Below are 17,355 nucleotides of genomic sequence, written 5' to 3'. Positions count from 1 at the left end.
CTGGCATAGCTTGAAATGGCAGCCAAGGAGGTTGATGGACAAGGCCAGAGACTTGAAGGTGCTGCTGAAGTGGATTGTCTCTGTTTTGCCCACGTTCTCAAGAAGGAGGTTTTGGCTCAGGTAATTTGATGATGTGGCAACAGCCTTTGGATCAATGGAGGACACAGCAAGGTATAACTGACCCCATGCTTCTGGGTACCAAAGGATAGCATGTAGATACGGAAGAGGAATGGGTCAAGGATGGACTCTGGGTTATACTCGCGATGACAGCACAAGCAGAGGAGAAGAAGCTATTGGCAGCAATGTAATGCGTCATGTAAGATCCGAACCAGGACAGACCAGTGGGGTGGATTGCAGAAGATAGATGTCAGAGGAAGATGGAATAGCCTACTGTGTCAAAGGTAGCAGAGAAGTCAAAGAAGATGAGGAGAGATAAGGAGCTATGGTCACAATCTCACAGGATGTTGTCTGTGATCTTGACCAGTGCAGCTTCAGTATTGTGGACATGCCAAAGACCTCGCCTCAACTCAACTAATGAGCGGTGAGAGAGGTGGGAACATAGTTGTAAGGCAGCAACACATTCCAGCAATTTGGAGAGGAAGGATAGTTTTGAAATGGAAAGAATGAGCTTGCATTAATATAGCACCTTTCACATCCCCAGGGTGTGCCAAGGCTCTTCACAGACAATGAATGTCTGTTGAACTATGGTCACTATTGTTATGTAGGCAAACATGGCAGCCAATTTGTGCACAACAAAATCCCACAAACAACAATGAAATGATGATCAGTTAACTTGTTTTGGAGGTGTTGGTTGAGGGATAAATGTTAGCCAGGACACTGGGAGAACTCCACTGCTTGTCTTTGAATAGTGCCGTGGGCTCTGTTACATCCACCTGAGTAGACATAGGCAGGGCCTTGGTTTAATGTCTCATCCAAAAGATGGCACGTCCAAAATTGGAGTGCTCCCATAGTATTGCACTGGGGTGCCCAGATTATGTGCTCAAGCTCTGAAGCTGACTCAGAGTTGAAAGTGCTGACATGTATAGTGCAGCAGTTGGAGAGAGTGGAGGGGTTTACAATGGATTTCTTGAGGAGGGAGTATGAAACAAGTTGAGGAAGGAACTCAGGGGCACGAGGGAGGGAGTTGACTGAGGGCAGTAGGGCAAAAGATTGTGAGCAAGGATGCTGAGATCCAGTGCAGTAAGCTGAGAGGCTGGAGGGAAGCAAAGGATGGCATAGCAAAGAGCGAAGAAAGAGCAAACAAAGATAAATGCAAGAACAATCGTACTAGAGTCGGATTAAAATTAGTCATAAACAAAAGAATCACATTGAAATAGAAACAGATAAAAAACATATAGTAAGGACAGCAAAAATGAGACAGACCTGACTGAAAGATAAAGTTAGCTGGGTGACTGGTGAGACTCAGCCCAGCAAAGTGAGACCAGTAAAGAACACTTAAAATCTGTAACAAAAACCACAGGAGATGTAGCTACCACTAAAGATCCCCAGCTACCTGATATAGCAAGCAAAGCTCAATGTGATGACAAACACTATCCTTCCAGATACAAGGGTAACTGACCATATAATTGGTGGTTTCTTAATTAGAGAGACAATTTAGTTAATTATTCCTTGATTAATGCTGTAAAATTGTAAGTGATGTGCAACAGTTATATTTAACACGTAGCATTGAACGTTTACAATTTGTGTAGTAATGTGATGTAATGAGCTTGGTAGATCAAACCAATTTCATCAAAGCAGAGTAGTATAAATATGTCTGGATATAATTACTGCATGTATTTTTCAAGGGAGTAGAAAAATGAGGGCTTTGAACCAAAGCAAGAAAATGAAAATGGACTAAATTCATTCTGTACAAAGACATTAACAATAGGGAATCTGGGAGGACTGAACTGCCCGTTCTCATTCCCACCTTTTTATGGTTTTACATTCATGTGGCTTGAAAACTGCAATGACCATAGGAACATTATGATGATTAATTGCACAAAGTGTCAGCAAAATTGATTTATTTCGAATGCAGTTTTAGATCGTATTAGTGACATCTTGTAGCGGCTTATTAAAAATTTAAATTCACTAACTGTATGGACTGCTGGATAATTCCAAACATAGAAAGGATTTTAAATCCAATGGATGTAGTTTAGGATTTTCTCACATGACAGCTTTCCTTTCTGTCCTAATTTAGTAACTGGAGAGTAATTAGAAGGTGCATAAATCCCAGAACAAAGAGAATCATTGATATTAGTGCGGCTTTAAATTTTCCTCCAAAATCTGCAACGTGAAAGGGTTACAAACATTGTGTAAACAAAAAGAATAAAATTAGTTAAGGCTTTGCTAAGGGCCAATTAATCTAGGATGCACTGATTGCCTCTGTGAAGCAGAGGGAGAAAGTTCTTGGACCAGAATTTGCTGGAGTGGGACATCTCACGGCAAGCCCCGTTAGATAGACATTTCCCCTCACCCTTCAGCTCAAAAATGTTTTTGCCCTGTAAGCTGCTGGCAGTGCAAGCAACAGGGCACCTGGGATCTTAGTGAATGACAGGACCAACAGTCTATCCCCTGAACCGATGAGATTTAAGGATTGAGAAAGAAACAGGAATGACGGAGCAGGTAAGAGGGTGAATTTGAGTCAAATCAGATACAGAAAGAGAAATAAAGAGAAAGAAACATTGGATTAAGAGAGAGAGAAAAAAAGGAAAAGTAAGAAAAAAAAATTAAAATTTTGAATTTTAAAAATCTCTAACAATAGTTTACTACCTGCAGGAATGAGACCCAACAGTTTAAATTGTTCCCTTTCTGGGCCGAAGAGGTTAATTGGCTTTGCAGGATTATAAATCTGGTTATTAAAAGGGTGCTTACGCTGTTAAGTACTAGCCCTAACTTTATATGGTGAATTTAATTGCCAATTAATGCAGGAGAGCACTGGAAGGGCAATGGAATCTGGCCCCTTTATGTCTATGCCAGGGGTCTTAGTGGGCACCTGTGGTTTCTCAGAGGGACGACTGCAGGAGGCCCCCTATGAAGTTTCAGGTTTATTTCTGAGGGTGCACTGTGGGTTTTCTGGGAGTTTATTTTGGGAATAGAAGGAGGGAATGTTGTCTGGAGCCCCATGGCCCCGTTTTTCTTTTGGATTGTATCATGCTGCAGTTTATTTCTGGGATTGGACTCTGTTCTGGAACTGGTAATTCCTGGCCTGGCTATAAATCAGAAATTCTATGCCATAGAGACGGACCCTGAAATGAAACTATTACAAAGTGGCAGACAATTTTCCAAGAAAGGAACTTAAAATCACACAAGCCCAAACTTTCAAATGGATATTCATTAAGTTTTGTAAAACAAAACTGAACTCCCAATTTGGAATCAACATGGGTTGAAGAGGACATAATTCCTTGGTAGCCATCTTGAAAAGTGTAAATGGCCGACCTCCAGCAGCAGGAGACCCAGGAGCTGGCCTCCAAGCGGGTGGACATCCAGAACAAGCGCTTCTACCTGGACGTGAAGCAGAACGCCAAGGGACGCTTCATCAAGATCGCCGAGGCGGGCGCGGGCGGCAACAAGAGACGGCTGACCCTCTCCATGGCGGCGGCGGCCGAGTTCCGCGACTACCTCGGGGATTTCATCGAGCACTACGCGCAGCTGGGCCTCTCGGACTCGGACGCCGGCCTGAGCTCCGACGAGCCCCGCCGTGCGCTGAAGAGCGAGTTCCTGGTGCGGGAGAACCGCAAGTACTACATGGACCTGAAGGAGAACCAGCGAGGTCGCTTGCTGCGCATCCGCCAGACCTTAAATCGAGGCCCCGGCTTGGGGGGGGACGCAAGGCCAGACCATCGCCCTGCCGGCCCAAGGGCTCATCGAGTTCAGGGACGCGCTGGCGAAGCTGATCGACGACTACGGCGTGGACGACGGGCCGTGCGGCCAGTCAGACTTGCCCGAGGGCACGTCCATCACCGTGGACAGCAAGCGCTTCATCTTCGACGTGGGCTCCAACAAGTACGGCGCGTTCATGCGAGTGAGTGAGGTGAAGCCCTCTTACAGGATCTCCATCACCATCCCCTATAAAGCCTGGTCCAAGTTCGGCAGCACCTTCAGCAAGTACGCCGAGGAGACGAAGGAGATCCAGGACAAACATTGGGACAAAAAGGAAAAAGCAGGAACTAAGTGTCACAAAACATATTTGAAAGTTCTTTATCTGAATGCACGTAGCATTCGTAACAAAATGGACGAGTTAACGGCACAAATAACTACGTATGGGTATGATCTTGTGGCCATTACAGAAACATGGCTGCAGGGTGACAATGACTGGGAATTAAATATGCCAGGGTATTTAACAATCAGGAAGGACAGGCAGGAAGGAAGGGAAGGTGAGGTGGCTATGTTAATAAAGGAAGGAATCACTGTACTACAGAGAAATGATATTGGGACAAAGGATCAGGATAATGAAACAGTTTGGGTAGAGATAAGGAATAATAAGGGGGGAAAAAACTAGTGAGCGTAGTATATTGGCCTCCTAATAGTTGCAACTCTGCTGGAAGAAGTATTAATCAGGAAACAGTCGGGGCATGTAATAAGGGAACAGCTATAATTATGGGGGATTTTAACTATCATATTAACTGGACAAATCAAATTGGGCAGGGCAGCCTTGAGGAAGAGTTTATTGAGTGTATTAGGGATGGATTTCTTGAGCAGTATGTAACTGATCCTACAAGGGGGCAAGCAACCTTGGACCTGGTCCTGTGTAATGAGCCAGGATTAATTAATAATGTCCTAGTTAAGGATCCCCTTGGAATGAGTGACCATAACATGGTTACATTCCATATCCAATCAGAGGGTGAGAAGGTTGGTTCTCAAACAAGCGTACTGAGCTTGAATAAAGGAGACCATGATGGTATGAGAGCGGAATTGATCAAAGTGGACTGGGAAAATAGATTAAAGGGTAAGTCAGTACATGAGCAGTGGTGTTCATTTAAGGAGTTATTTTACAACTTTCAAAAAATATATATTCCACTGAGGAAAAAAGGGTGTAAAAGAAATGACAGCCATCCGTGGATAAGTAAAGAAATTAAGGATAGTATCCGACTAAAAACAAGGACATATAAGGTAGCCAAACTTAGTGGGAGGATAGTAGATTGGGAAGTCTTCAAAAGACAGCAAAAAGTAACTAAAGGATTGATTAAGAAAGGGAAGATAGATTATGAAAATAAATTAGCAAAAAATATAAAAACAGATAGCAAGAGTTTCTACAGTTATATAAAAAGATAAAGGGTGGCTAAGGCAAACGTAGGTCCCTTAGAGGATGAGACCAGGAAATTAATGGTGGGAAACATGGAGATGGCACAAATGCTGACCAAATATTTTGTTTCAGTCTTTACGGTAGAGGACACTAAGAATATCCCAACACTGGACAAACACGGGGCTCGAGGGGGGGAGGAGCTAAATACGATTAAAATCACTAAGGAATTGGTACTTGGTAAACTAATGGGACTCAAGGCAGATAAATCCCCTGGACCTGATGGCTTACATCCTAGGGTCTTGAGGGAAGTGGCAGTGGGGATTGTGGATGCTTTGGTAATAATTTTCCAAAATTCTCTGGACTCGGCAAAGGTCCCGGCAGATTGGAAAACTGCTAATGTAACACCCTTATTTAAACAGGGTAGTAGGCAGAAGGCTGGAAATTATAGACCAGTTAGCCTAACATCTGTGGTGGGTAAAATTTTGGAGTCTATTATTAAGGAGACAGTAGCGGAACATTTGGTTAAACATAATTTAATAGGACAAAGTCAGCATGGCTTTACGAAGGGGAAGTCATGTCTGACAAATTTGCTTGAGTTCTTTGAGGACATAAAGTACAGGATGGATAAAGGGGAACCAGTGGACGTAGTGTATTTCGGCTTCCAGAAGGCATTTGACAAGGTGCCACATAAAAGATTATTGCTCAAGATAAAGAATCACTGGATTGGGGGTAATATTCTGGCATGGGTGGAGGACTGGTTATCTAACAGGAAGCAGAGAGTTGGGATAAATGGTTCATTCTTGGACTGGCAACCAGTAGCCAGTGGTGTTCCGCAGGGGTCGCTGCTGGGTCCCCAACTCTTTACAATCTATATTAACGATTTGGAGGGGACCGAGTGTAACATATCAAAGTTTGCAGATGATACAAAAATGGGAGGGAAAGTAGAGAGTGAGGAGGACATAAAAAACCTACAAGGGGATATAGACAGGCTGGGTGAGTGGGCGGAGATTTGGCAGATGCAATACAATATTGGAAAATGTGAGGTTATGCACTTTGGCAGGAAAAATCAGAGAGCAAGTTATTATCTTGAAGGCAAGAGACTGGAAAGTACTGCAGTACAAAGGGATCTGGGGGTCCCAGTGCAAGAAAATCATAAAGTTAGTATTCAGGTGCAGCAGGTGATCAAGAAGGCCAACGGAATGTTGGCTTTTATCGCTAGGGGGATAGAATATAAAAACAGGGAGGTATTGCTGCAGTTATATAAGGTATTGGTGAGACCACACCTGGAATACTGCATACAGTTTTGGTGTCCATACTTAAGAAAAGACATACTTGCTCTCGAGGCAGTACAAAGAAGGTTCACTTGGTTAATCCTGGGGATGAGGGGGCGGACATATGAGGAGAGGTTGAGTAGATTGGGACTCTACTCATTGGAGTTCAGAAGAATGAGAGGCGATCTTATTGAAACATATAAGATTGTGAAGGGGCTTGATCGGGTGGATGCGGTAAGGATGTTCCCAAGGATGGGTGAAGCCCATAATCTTAGAATAAGGGGCTGCTCTTTCAAAACTGAGATGAGGAGAAACTTCTTCACTCAGAGGGTAGTAGGTCTGTGGAATTTGCTGCCCCAGGAAGCTGTGGAAGCTACATCATTAAATAAATTTAAAACAGAAATAGACAGTTTCCTAGAAGTAAAGGGAATTAGGGGTTACGGGGAACGGGCAGGAAATTGGACATGAATTTAGATTTGAGGTTAGGATCAGATCAGCCATGATCTTATTAAATGGTGGAGCAGGCTCGAGGGGCCAATTGGCCTACTCCTGCTCCTATTTCTTATGTTCTTATGAAATAAGGCACTAATGAATGCGCTCCTAATAAGGTGAAGCATAAAGGTTCATGAAGAACCAAAATATTGGCAACTATAACCCCAGTAGAACCCCTCCCACATGCTAAAAGCCCTCAGCAGCACCCTCTACAATTTTCAAAGACCTCTCCCCAGTGCAATGTTGCTTTGCATCATTTTTCTTGCCCTCATCCACAGATGACTGCTCCTGATCGCAGGGTTGTTTATTTATGCAGCTTATGTTTATTACTGAGGCATAATACTGCAGATGCTGGAAATCTGAAATCAAAACAGAAAATACTGGAAACACTCAGCAGGTCAGGCAGCATCTGTGGAGAGAGAAAAAACAGAGTTAACGTTTCAGGTTGATGACCTTTCATCAGAACTCAAATTTGTTGTGATGAAAGGTCAACGACCTGAAATGTTTGGGGGAATTTTAACCCCGACAGTTGCGGTGATTGGGGGGTGGGGTGTAGGTTAAAATTTCAAAAATCTGAAACCCGACCCCAACCCCCCTTCAATTATTGGTTTAACCGGGACGGGGTGGGGCGGTGGGCGACTAATCTGCTCTTGAGAGGCGGGTCAGTAATTTAAATATGTTAATGAGGCTGCGTGCCTCAGATTTTAGCAGAGTTTTATTTGTAACATCTGCGGGCTGGGTTTCCCAGGGCTCTGGAGGCGAAAACGGCCGGATCCAGCAGGTAAGTGCCTTTCCAGCACTGCTTGTGGGCCAGGAGGAGCAGGAGTGCTTCCCCAGCCCCTCAAACAATCCTGCTTCCCCCCCCCCCCACCGTGATCTCCACTTTAGTCCCCCCCCCGCCCGATCTCCACCCCGCCATCCCCATTTCAACACCCCAACGATCTCCACTTCAGCCCCCCCTCCTCATGATCTCCCCACCGCGATCTCCACCTCAGCCCCCCCTCCCCTACCGTGATCTCCACTTCAGCACTCACCCCCAACGATCTCCACCTCAGGCCCCCCGAACATGATCTCCACTTTAGCCCCCCCATCCCGTGATCTCCACTTCAGCACCCCCCACCGAGTTCGGCACTGCTTGTGGGCCAGGAGGAGCAGGAGTGCTTCCCCAGCCCCTCAAACAATCCTGCTTCCCTCCCCCACCGTGATCTCCACTTTAGTCCCCACACCCGATCTCCACCCCGCCATCCCCATTTCAACACCCCAACGATCCTACCCTTGCAATCTGCCCCCATGAAATTGCTCTCTCACTCTCTCACTCCCTCACTCCCTCCCTCACTCCCTCCCATCTCTCCGCTCCCCGGCTGCGGCCAGAGAGGAAGTACTCGGGGAACTGGAATCCTTGAAAGTTGATAAGTCACCAGGACTGGATGGATTGTTTCCTCGGCTATTGAAGGAAGCCAGGGAGGAAATAGCGGATGCTCTGAGGATCATTTTCCAATCCTCATTAGATACAAGAGAGGTACCAGAGGACTGGAAGACTGCAAACGTAGTACCATTGTTTAAAAAGGGTACAAGGGAAAGGCCGAACAATTATAGGCCGGTCAGTCTTACCTCGGTGGTGGGCAAACTATTCGAATCAATACTGAGAGATAGGATAAACTGTCACTTGGAAAGGCATGGTTTAATCAGGGATAGTCAGCATGGATTTGTTCAGGGAAGGTCATGCCTTATAAATCTGATTGAACTCTATGAGGAAGTGACCAGGAGGATTGATGAGGGTAGTGCAGTGGATGTTGTCTACATGGATTTTAGTAAGGCATTTGACAAGGTCCCACATGGCAGACTAGTCAGAAAGGTAAAAGCCCGTGGGATACAGGGAAATGTGGGGAATTGGATCCAAAATTGGCGCAGTAACCGGAAACAAAGGGTAAAAGTCGATGGATGTCTTTGCGAATGGAAATCCGTTTCCAGTGGTGTGCCACAGGGCTCAGTGTTGGGTCCCTTGCTGTTTGTGGTATATATTAATGATTTGGACTTGAATGTAGGGGGCATGATTGGCAAATTTGCAGACGACACAAAAATTGGCCGTGTAGTTGATAGTGAAGAGGATAGCAGTAGATTCCAAGAAGATATCAATGGGTTGGTGGAGTGGTTGGAAAAGTGGCAAATGGAGTTCAACTCGGAGAAGTGTGAGGTAATGCACTGAGGGAGGGCAAACAGTAAGAGGGAATACGCTATAAATGGACTATATTGAGAGGGGGAGAGGAAGTGAGAGACTGTGGAGTGTTTGTGCACAAGTCCCTGAAGGTGGCAGTACAGGTAGATAAGGTTGTGAAGAAGGCATACAGAATGCTCTCCTTTATTAGCCGAGGTATAGAATGCAAAAGCAGAGATGTAATGATGGAACTGTATTGTAAGGGGTTTCTCGGGCTTATAATAGGTCAGCCAGTTATGTTTTCCTGAGCTGCCCTGCCCGCAGTGCGGTTGCGAATCGCTTACCCCTTCCTGATTCTGAGCTGAGGACTTATCGAGTGGTAACAAAGACAGACAAACAGACCAGTGGATTGGTACAAGGAAAACCAATGTTTATTAATAAGAAAACTAAAACTACAAGGTAAACAGTATAATACAGAAGATAAAGAAATCGCGATGGATGTAAAACAGTCTGACACTTATCGGGTTGAAAGAAACAGACACATCGAGGGAAAATTCTAAAATCACAAGTTTAGCAATATCCCTTAACCCCCAACCTTACACCTATGCTAGGTTGTCTTGTGGCGGCCAGAAAATTAATGCTCACCGGTGAAACAGATGAAAAGGCCTGGCCTCCTGCTGCGTTTGCGAGGTTTTTCTGGATGGCCTTCCTTCTCAAGTCTGAGCTAGTGAGCAGCAGGACCCCGGCCACCAGGCGAAGAGAGCAGCTAGAGAGAGATACTGGGCAGCCCCAGTTATACCCTCTTGGTAACAGGTTTTTTTCATACCTCATCAGCTTGCTTCATTGTTTGATTTAAGCACGAAACGTAAGACAAAGGACCCCATCTCTGGCCCATTTACATAATGGCCGGTTCCTGTATCGATCTGTTCGCTAACTGCTTTACCATTGTTCCGAATGTACCTTGATGGTTCACCTTTTGTCCTGCAATCACTTCCTGCTCGAATTTTGATGTGTTGGCCGGCCATGTTGATAGCTTGCCTCAGGGCTAGAATGCAGCTGCATTGTTTAAAGAAACCTGTCTGAAACACGAAGCCTGCCGAGTTGTTGAGAATGCAATTTCAAATCTGCCGGTCCTCGGCCATGTGTCTGACGATTCCCTTCCTGGTGCCATTCCCTTTTATGCTGGGCCCCTGATTTAACCTCGTGGACTTTCCCCTTGGTGGTCTGGGGGCTACGGGGGTCAAACCAGGCCGCAGCTCGTGTTCGAATTTGGGGCAGGCAGTTTGTCATGAGACAGCGGAGCCAGTGGGCTAATTGATCTCTGTTCAGGAGTGTCCGCCCTGGCATTCCCGGGCATGCGCTCCGGTAGACTGGCCACAGCCTGTCTGCGAAAGCCTGTGGGGAATCCCCGGGAAGCTGTACCATTTTTCCCACCCGGGCGAACGGACTCCCATCATTTAGTCCCATGGCCTCCAATATCTCATCCCTTAACCCCTCGTAATCTTTCTGCCCCCTTTTGCACTCATCTGATAAGGTTTGGAGGAGGTCACCCCCCAGAGAAAACAGCAGCATTTTTGCTTGTTCTGCTTCATCGCAGTCATTAACGCACGCTGCTTGCTCTATCTCACGGAAGTGTAGAGAGGGGTCTCCCTCCACTGTAAGCTTAGGGATATGGCTAACCATGGCCCTGAGCTGTGGGGTGCCATGCGGCACTACAAACTGGTTCTGGATGGCCCCTAGGTCCTCGCCATCGGCGGGCGGGCCGTACCTCCATTGTCGGAGGGGGTACACTGGTCCCGGTCCTGGTCTATCTACCAGGAATTGCTGGGTCTCCCCTAATGCTTCATCCTCCACCCCCCCTTGCTGCCAGACCTCCTGAAAACTCGGGGCTATGGGTGATGGCTGTGAAGCCTCTGGTTCCCTAACCAGTGTCGTTCTGGGAGCTGCCTGTGGGACTTCCCTGTTTGGGTTGCCGTTAAAATCCGACTGGCCCGCCTTCGGGCTAAGGAGGCATACCATGCCCTTCGCCCTCGCTAAGGCCATGCCCAAACGTTCTATTTCTTGCCTGCAGGGGCCATGATCTGCCTCTTCAAACCTCTGGGCGCAGGCCAGCTTATATGCTGCCTTTACCTCGCCTACTTTCTCCTCCTGCTCTTTTAATTCTTGCGTGAGGCTGTGGATCTTATCCATTAACCTAACCTCACTGCCTCTCGCCTCTCTGACCTGGTATTCCAGGTGTTCCATTCTACCCCTAGTGCTACTTTTGAGCTCAGCGATCTGGTATTCCAGGCGCTCTACCTTTGCCTGGTGGTCCCTTGCCATCTGCGCCCTTTCTTGGTTTATTGCCTGGAGCGCTGCTACCCCTTGCTCTTCAGCTGCTGTCTTTTCCTGCAGCTCTAGGGTCAACTGTTTAATCTTGGCTGCTCGCGCTGCTACAGCACGGTCTAGTACCAAGACCTCCTTTTTAAAACACAAGAGCCAGACCGCCTTCTCAATACCTTTCTTATACTGTGTACTTGCTGTCCACTGGATGGCTGCATCTATGGGACGCTCGGCCTTTAACATATCGCCCACCCACTTTTTCGCGATATTTACCTTGCCGCACACATAGGCAGACAACCTTATCTCCATTGCGGATTCCTCCTCCGCACCACTGTCTGCCTTGTTACACACTTTCGCCTCAGCTCCTGGCTGGCTCGCCATTTCTGTAAGGGGTTTTTTACTGTTTCTCGGGCTTATAATAGGTCAGCCAGTTATGTTTTCCTGAGCTGCCCTGCCAGCAGTGCGGTTGTGAATCGCTTACCCCTTCCTGATTCTGAGCTGAGGACTTATCGAGTGGTAACAAAGACAGACAAACAGACCAGTGGATTGGTACAAGGAAAAACAATGTTTATTAATAAGAAAACTAAAACTACAAGGTAAACAGTATAATACAGAAGATAAAAAGAAAGAAATCGCTATGGATGTAATACAGTCTTACACTTATCGGGTTGGAAGAAACGGACACATCGAGGGAAAATTCTAAAATCACAAGTTTAGCAATATCCCCTTTAACCCCCAACCTTACACCCATGCTAAGCTGTCTTGTGGCAGCCAGAAAATTAATGCTCACCGGTGAAAACAGATGAAAAGGCCTGGCCCCTGTGCCTGCTGCTGCCGTCGACATGTGGTTGCGAGGTTTACTGGATGGCTTCCTTCTTAGTTGCTAGCAGACAGACAGGATAGGGCCAAGAGGCGAAGAGAGAAGAGAAGAGAGAGATACTGGGCAGCCCCAGTTATACCCTCTTGGTAACAGGTTTTTTTCATACCTCATCAGCTTTCTTCATTGTTTGATTTAAGCACGAAACGTAAGACAAAGGACCCCATCTCTGGCCCATTTACATTAATGGCCAATTCCTGTATTTCTGAGTTCCATAACTGCTTTAAGACAAAGGACCTAATTTCTGGCCCATTTACATAATGGCCGTTTCCTGTATCGATCTGTTCGCTAACTGCTTTACCATTGTTCCGAATGTACCTTGATGGTTCACCTTTTGTCCTGCGATCTCTTCCTGCTCGAATTTTGATGTGTTGGCCGGCCATGTTGATAGCTTGCCTCAGGGCTAGAATGCAGCTGCATTGTTTAAAGAAACCTGTCTGAAACACGAAGCCTGCCGAGTTGTTGAGAATGCAATTTCAAATCTGCCGGCCCTCGGCCATGTGTCTGACCGCAGCCATTTTGAGAGACCTTGGATTTTTTAAAACAGTCACACCAGGGTTTCTTTAATAACTCCAATAAATCTTCGGGGTGGGGGGAACATGTGAAATTTTGCGAATCCCTTCAGGTCCTCTTGGTTTCCCACCGTAGCTTCGGCAGGAGGGCAGTGGAACCCCTGGGGAAACGGTGTAAATGGACGTTTTTTGTCATTTATGTAATTTCTCTGGGGGTTCCTCTGGTTTCCTGCTAAATTTATGGCAGGAGATCAGGAGAACTCCTGTGGAGTTTCGGGGCCTTTATGTTTTACCTTGTTTTGAACAAATTACGGTAAGTTTCCATCCTAAAAATGTTTTCTTTGTTTGTTGGTCGATGGGAAAGTCTTTGTTTTAATGATTTGTCAATCCTGTCAGAATGAAGTGCCTTTGTCCCAAGTACTGATGCAGCAGAGATATCAGCAAATGGATAGTCAGTGGGAGCCCTGAGTTCAGAATATGGGGATATGGGGTGGGGGGAGGGCACTGAGGCAGAATAGCTGAGCAGCAGGTTGGATTGGCCATTTCTGGGAAAAAGTGCAAAGTACCCTTTAAATTGAAAAAAACAATTTTTATTGGCGTTGGTTCAACACTGTTGGATGTGGATAATTTTTAATGTTTTCGAGCAGAAAATCCCTTCTGGAATACTCCATCCAGATTTAATGCAGGAGAGCACTGGAAGGGCAATGGAATCTGGCCCCTTTATGTCTATGCCAGGGGTCTTTGTGGGCACCTGTGGTTTCTCAGAGGGAGGACTGCAAGTTTATCCCATCCAATATTTCACACTCCTCCTCCTTATCTATAATCTCTGCATCGTCCCTCTTTTGTGAAGACAGACGCAAAGTATTCATTAAGAATCATATCAACATCTTCTGCCTCCATTAATAGGTTACCTTTTTGGCCTCTAATAGGCCCTACTCTTTCCTTAGTTATCCTCTTGCTCTTAATGTATTTATAAAACACCTTTGGGTTTTCCTTGATTTTACTTGCCAGTATTTTTATGCCCTCTCTTTGCTTTCCTAATTTCATTTTTCATTTCACCTCTAGGTTTTCTGTAGTATTGAGTTCTCGGTGTCTGACATAAGCTTCCCTTTTCTGCCTTACCTTACCCTGTATGCCCCTTGACATCCAGGGGGCTCTAGATTTGGCAGCCCCACCCTTTCTCTTTGTGGGAACATGTTTACTCTGCACCCCTTGTATCTTCCCTTTGAATGCCTCCCACTGCTCTGACATTGAATTACCTTCAAGTAGCTGTTTCCAGTCCACTTTTGCTAAATCACTTCTTAGCTTAGTAAAAATGGCCTTTCCCCAATTGAGAATCACCAATTGAGATCTTTTATGAATCTATTTCAAAATTCTTTCACTTCCACATACCAGCAACCCAATCCCCTTAAAACATGATCAGTGCCATGAATAGTCAATGCTATCAATACTTAAATAAAAATAAAAATTAACAACTGGAAAATTTCAAAGTGCAAACAATCATTTGTCACACATAAAACAAACTTTATTTAATAAATGAACATTGGGATATAGAAATCAACATTATTTTCAGCAAAGTTAGGAACATAGGAACAGGTGTAGGCCATTCAGCCTCTCGAGCCTGTTCCGCCATTCAGTTAGATCATGGCAGATCTGTACCCCAACTCCATTTACCCGTCTTTGCTCCATATTCCCATATAACCTTAACTAACAGAAATCTATCGATCTCGGTCTTGAAGGTTTCAATTGACCCCCAGCATCCACAGCTTTTTGGAGGTGAAACTTCCAGATTTCTACTACCCTATGTGTGAAAAAGTACTTCCTGATTTCACTCTGAATAACCAGGCTCTAATTTTAAGATTATGCCCCCTTCTTCTGGATTCCCGTACCTGTGGAAATAGCATCTCTCGATCTACCATATCGAATCCTTCTCTCATTTTAAACAGTGCTTTTACACTGCAGGATGAGGAGTGGGGAGGAAATCACTTCGTTAAGAAAAAAAACAAATCCTGGCCAGTCTTGAATAACCAGTCTCGTGAATAAATCACCCTTCAACCTTCAGGGGAATGCCAGCCAAGTTTTGCAAATTGTGCTCCTAATTTAATCCTTTAAGCCCTGGTATCATTCTGGTGAATCTGCGCGGTTCCCCCTCCAAGGCCAATATATCTTTCCTGAGGTTCAATGCCCAAAACTGAACACAGTGCTCCTGACAGGGTCGAACCAAGGCTCTGCACAAGTAAAGCATCATTTCCTCTCCTTTAAATTCCAGCCTCCTTGAGATTAAGGCCAACATTTCATTAGCCTTTTTCATCGCTTTTAGTACCTGTGCATTAGCTTTTAGTTACTTCAGAAAAATGTAAAGGAGTTTGGCCCTGAAATTTGTCAGGTGTTCTCTTGGTTTCCCACCGTAGCTTCGGCAGGAGGGCAGTGGAACCCCTGGGGAAACGGTGTAAATGGACGTTTTTTGTCATTTATGTAATTTCTCTGGGGGTTCCTCTGGTTTCCTGCTAAATTTATGGCAGGAGATCAGGAGAACTCCTGTGGAGTTTCGGGGCCTTTATGTTTTACCTTGTTTTGAACAAATTACGCTAAGTTTCCATCCTAAAAATGTTTTCTTTGTTTGTTGGTCGATGGGAAAGTCTTTGTTTTAATGATTTGTCAATCCTGTCAGAATGAAGTGCCTTTGTCCCAAGTACTGATGCAGCAGAGATATCAGCAAATGGATAGTCAGTGGGAGCCCTGAGTTCAGAATATGGGGATACGGGGTGGGGGGAGGGCACTGAGGCAGAATAGCTGAGCAGCAGGTTGGATTGGCCATTTCTGGGAAAAAGAGCAAAGTACCCTTTAAATTGAAAAATCAATTTTTATTGGCGTTGGTTCAACACTGTTGGATGTGGATAATTTTTGTTGTTTTGCAGCAGAAAATCCCTTCTGGAATACTCCATCCAGATTTAATGCAGGAGAGCACTGGAAGGGCAATGGAATCTGGCCCCTTTATGTCTATGCCAGGGGTCTTTATGGGCACCTGTGGTTTCTCAGAGGGACGACTGCAGGAGGCCCCCTATGAAGTTTCAGGTTTATTTCTGAGGGTGCACTGTGGGTTTTCTGGGAGTTTATTTTGGGAATATAAGGAGGGAATGTTGTCTGGAGCCCCGTGGCCCCGTTTTTCTTTTGGATTGTATCATGCTGCAGTTTATTTCTGGGATTGGACTCTGTTCTGGAACTGGTAATTCCTGGCCTGGCTGTAAATCAGAAATTCTATGCCCCAGAGACGGACCCTGAAATGAAACTATTGCAAAGTGGCAGACAATTTGTCAAGAAAGGAACTTTAAATCAAACAATCCCAAACTTTCAAATGGATATTCATTAAGTTTTGTGAAACAAAACTGAACTCCCAATTTGGAATCAACATGGGTTGAAGTGGACTTAATTCCTAGGTCGCCATCTTGAAATAAGGCACTAATGAATGTGCTCCTAATGAGGTGAAGCATAAAGTTTCATGAAGAACCAAAATATTGGCATCTATAACCCCAGTAGAACCCCTCCCATATGCTAAAAGGCCCTCAGCAGCACCCTCTACAATTTTCAAAGACCTCTCCCCAGTGCAATGTTGCTTTGCATCATTTTTCTTGCCCTCATCCACAGATGACTGCTCCTGATCGCAGGGTTGTTTATTTATGCAGCTTATGTTTATTACTGAGGCATAATACTGCAGATGCTGGAAATCTGAAATCAAAACAGAAAATACTGGAAACACTCAGCAGGTCAGGCAGCATCTGTGGAGAGAGAAAAAACAGAGTTAACGTTTCAGGTTGATGACCTTTCATTAGAACTCAAATTTGTTGTGATGAAAGGTCATCGACCTGAAAAGTTGGGGGTGATTGAGGGGTGGGGTGTAAGTTAAAATTTGAACAATCTTACACCCGACCCCAACCCCCATTCAATTATTGGTTTAACCGGGGCGGGCTGGGGCGGTGGGCGACTAATTTGCTCTTGAGAGGCGGGTCAGTAATTTAAACATGTTGATGAGGCTGCGTGCCTCAGATTTTAGCAGAGTTTTATTTGTAACATCTGCGGGCTGGGTTTCCCAGGGCTCTGGAGGCGAAAATGGCCGGATCCAGCAGGTAAGTGCCTTTCCAGCACTGCTAGTGGGCCAGGAGGAGCAGGAGTGCTTCCCCAGCCCCTCAAACAATCCTGCTTCCCCCCCCCCACACCGTGATCTCCACTTTTGTCCCTCCCCCTGATCTCCACTTCACCCCCACCCCCCCCACCCCCACCGTGATCTCCACTTGAGCCCCCGATCCCGTGATTCCACTTCAGACCCCCGCACCGAGATCGGCACTTCAGCCTCCCCACGATCTCAGTCCCGCGATCTCACTCCTGCGATCTCCCCACCTTAAATCGCTCTCTCACTCCCTCACTCCCTCACTCACTCCCTCACTCCCTCCCACCTCTCCACTCCCCGGCCGCGGCCATCTACCACA

The 17,355-nt window shown here is 45.7% G+C and overlaps 1 pseudogene; it reads left to right on the top strand.

The window, feature by feature from the left end:
* The first annotated feature begins 229 nt into the window (after window positions 1-229).
* LOC137321555 (transcriptional activator protein Pur-alpha-like) lies at window positions 230-15,324 on the top strand (annotated as a pseudogene).
* Window positions 15,325-17,355: the final 2,031 nt, after the last annotated feature.

This window comes from Heptranchias perlo, chromosome 5 (genome assembly GCF_035084215.1).
Source record: "Heptranchias perlo isolate sHepPer1 chromosome 5, sHepPer1.hap1, whole genome shotgun sequence".
In the NCBI taxonomy this organism is placed as follows: domain Eukaryota; kingdom Metazoa; phylum Chordata; class Chondrichthyes; order Hexanchiformes; family Hexanchidae; genus Heptranchias; species Heptranchias perlo.
This window is presented reverse-complemented; position numbering and strand designations above follow the sequence as displayed.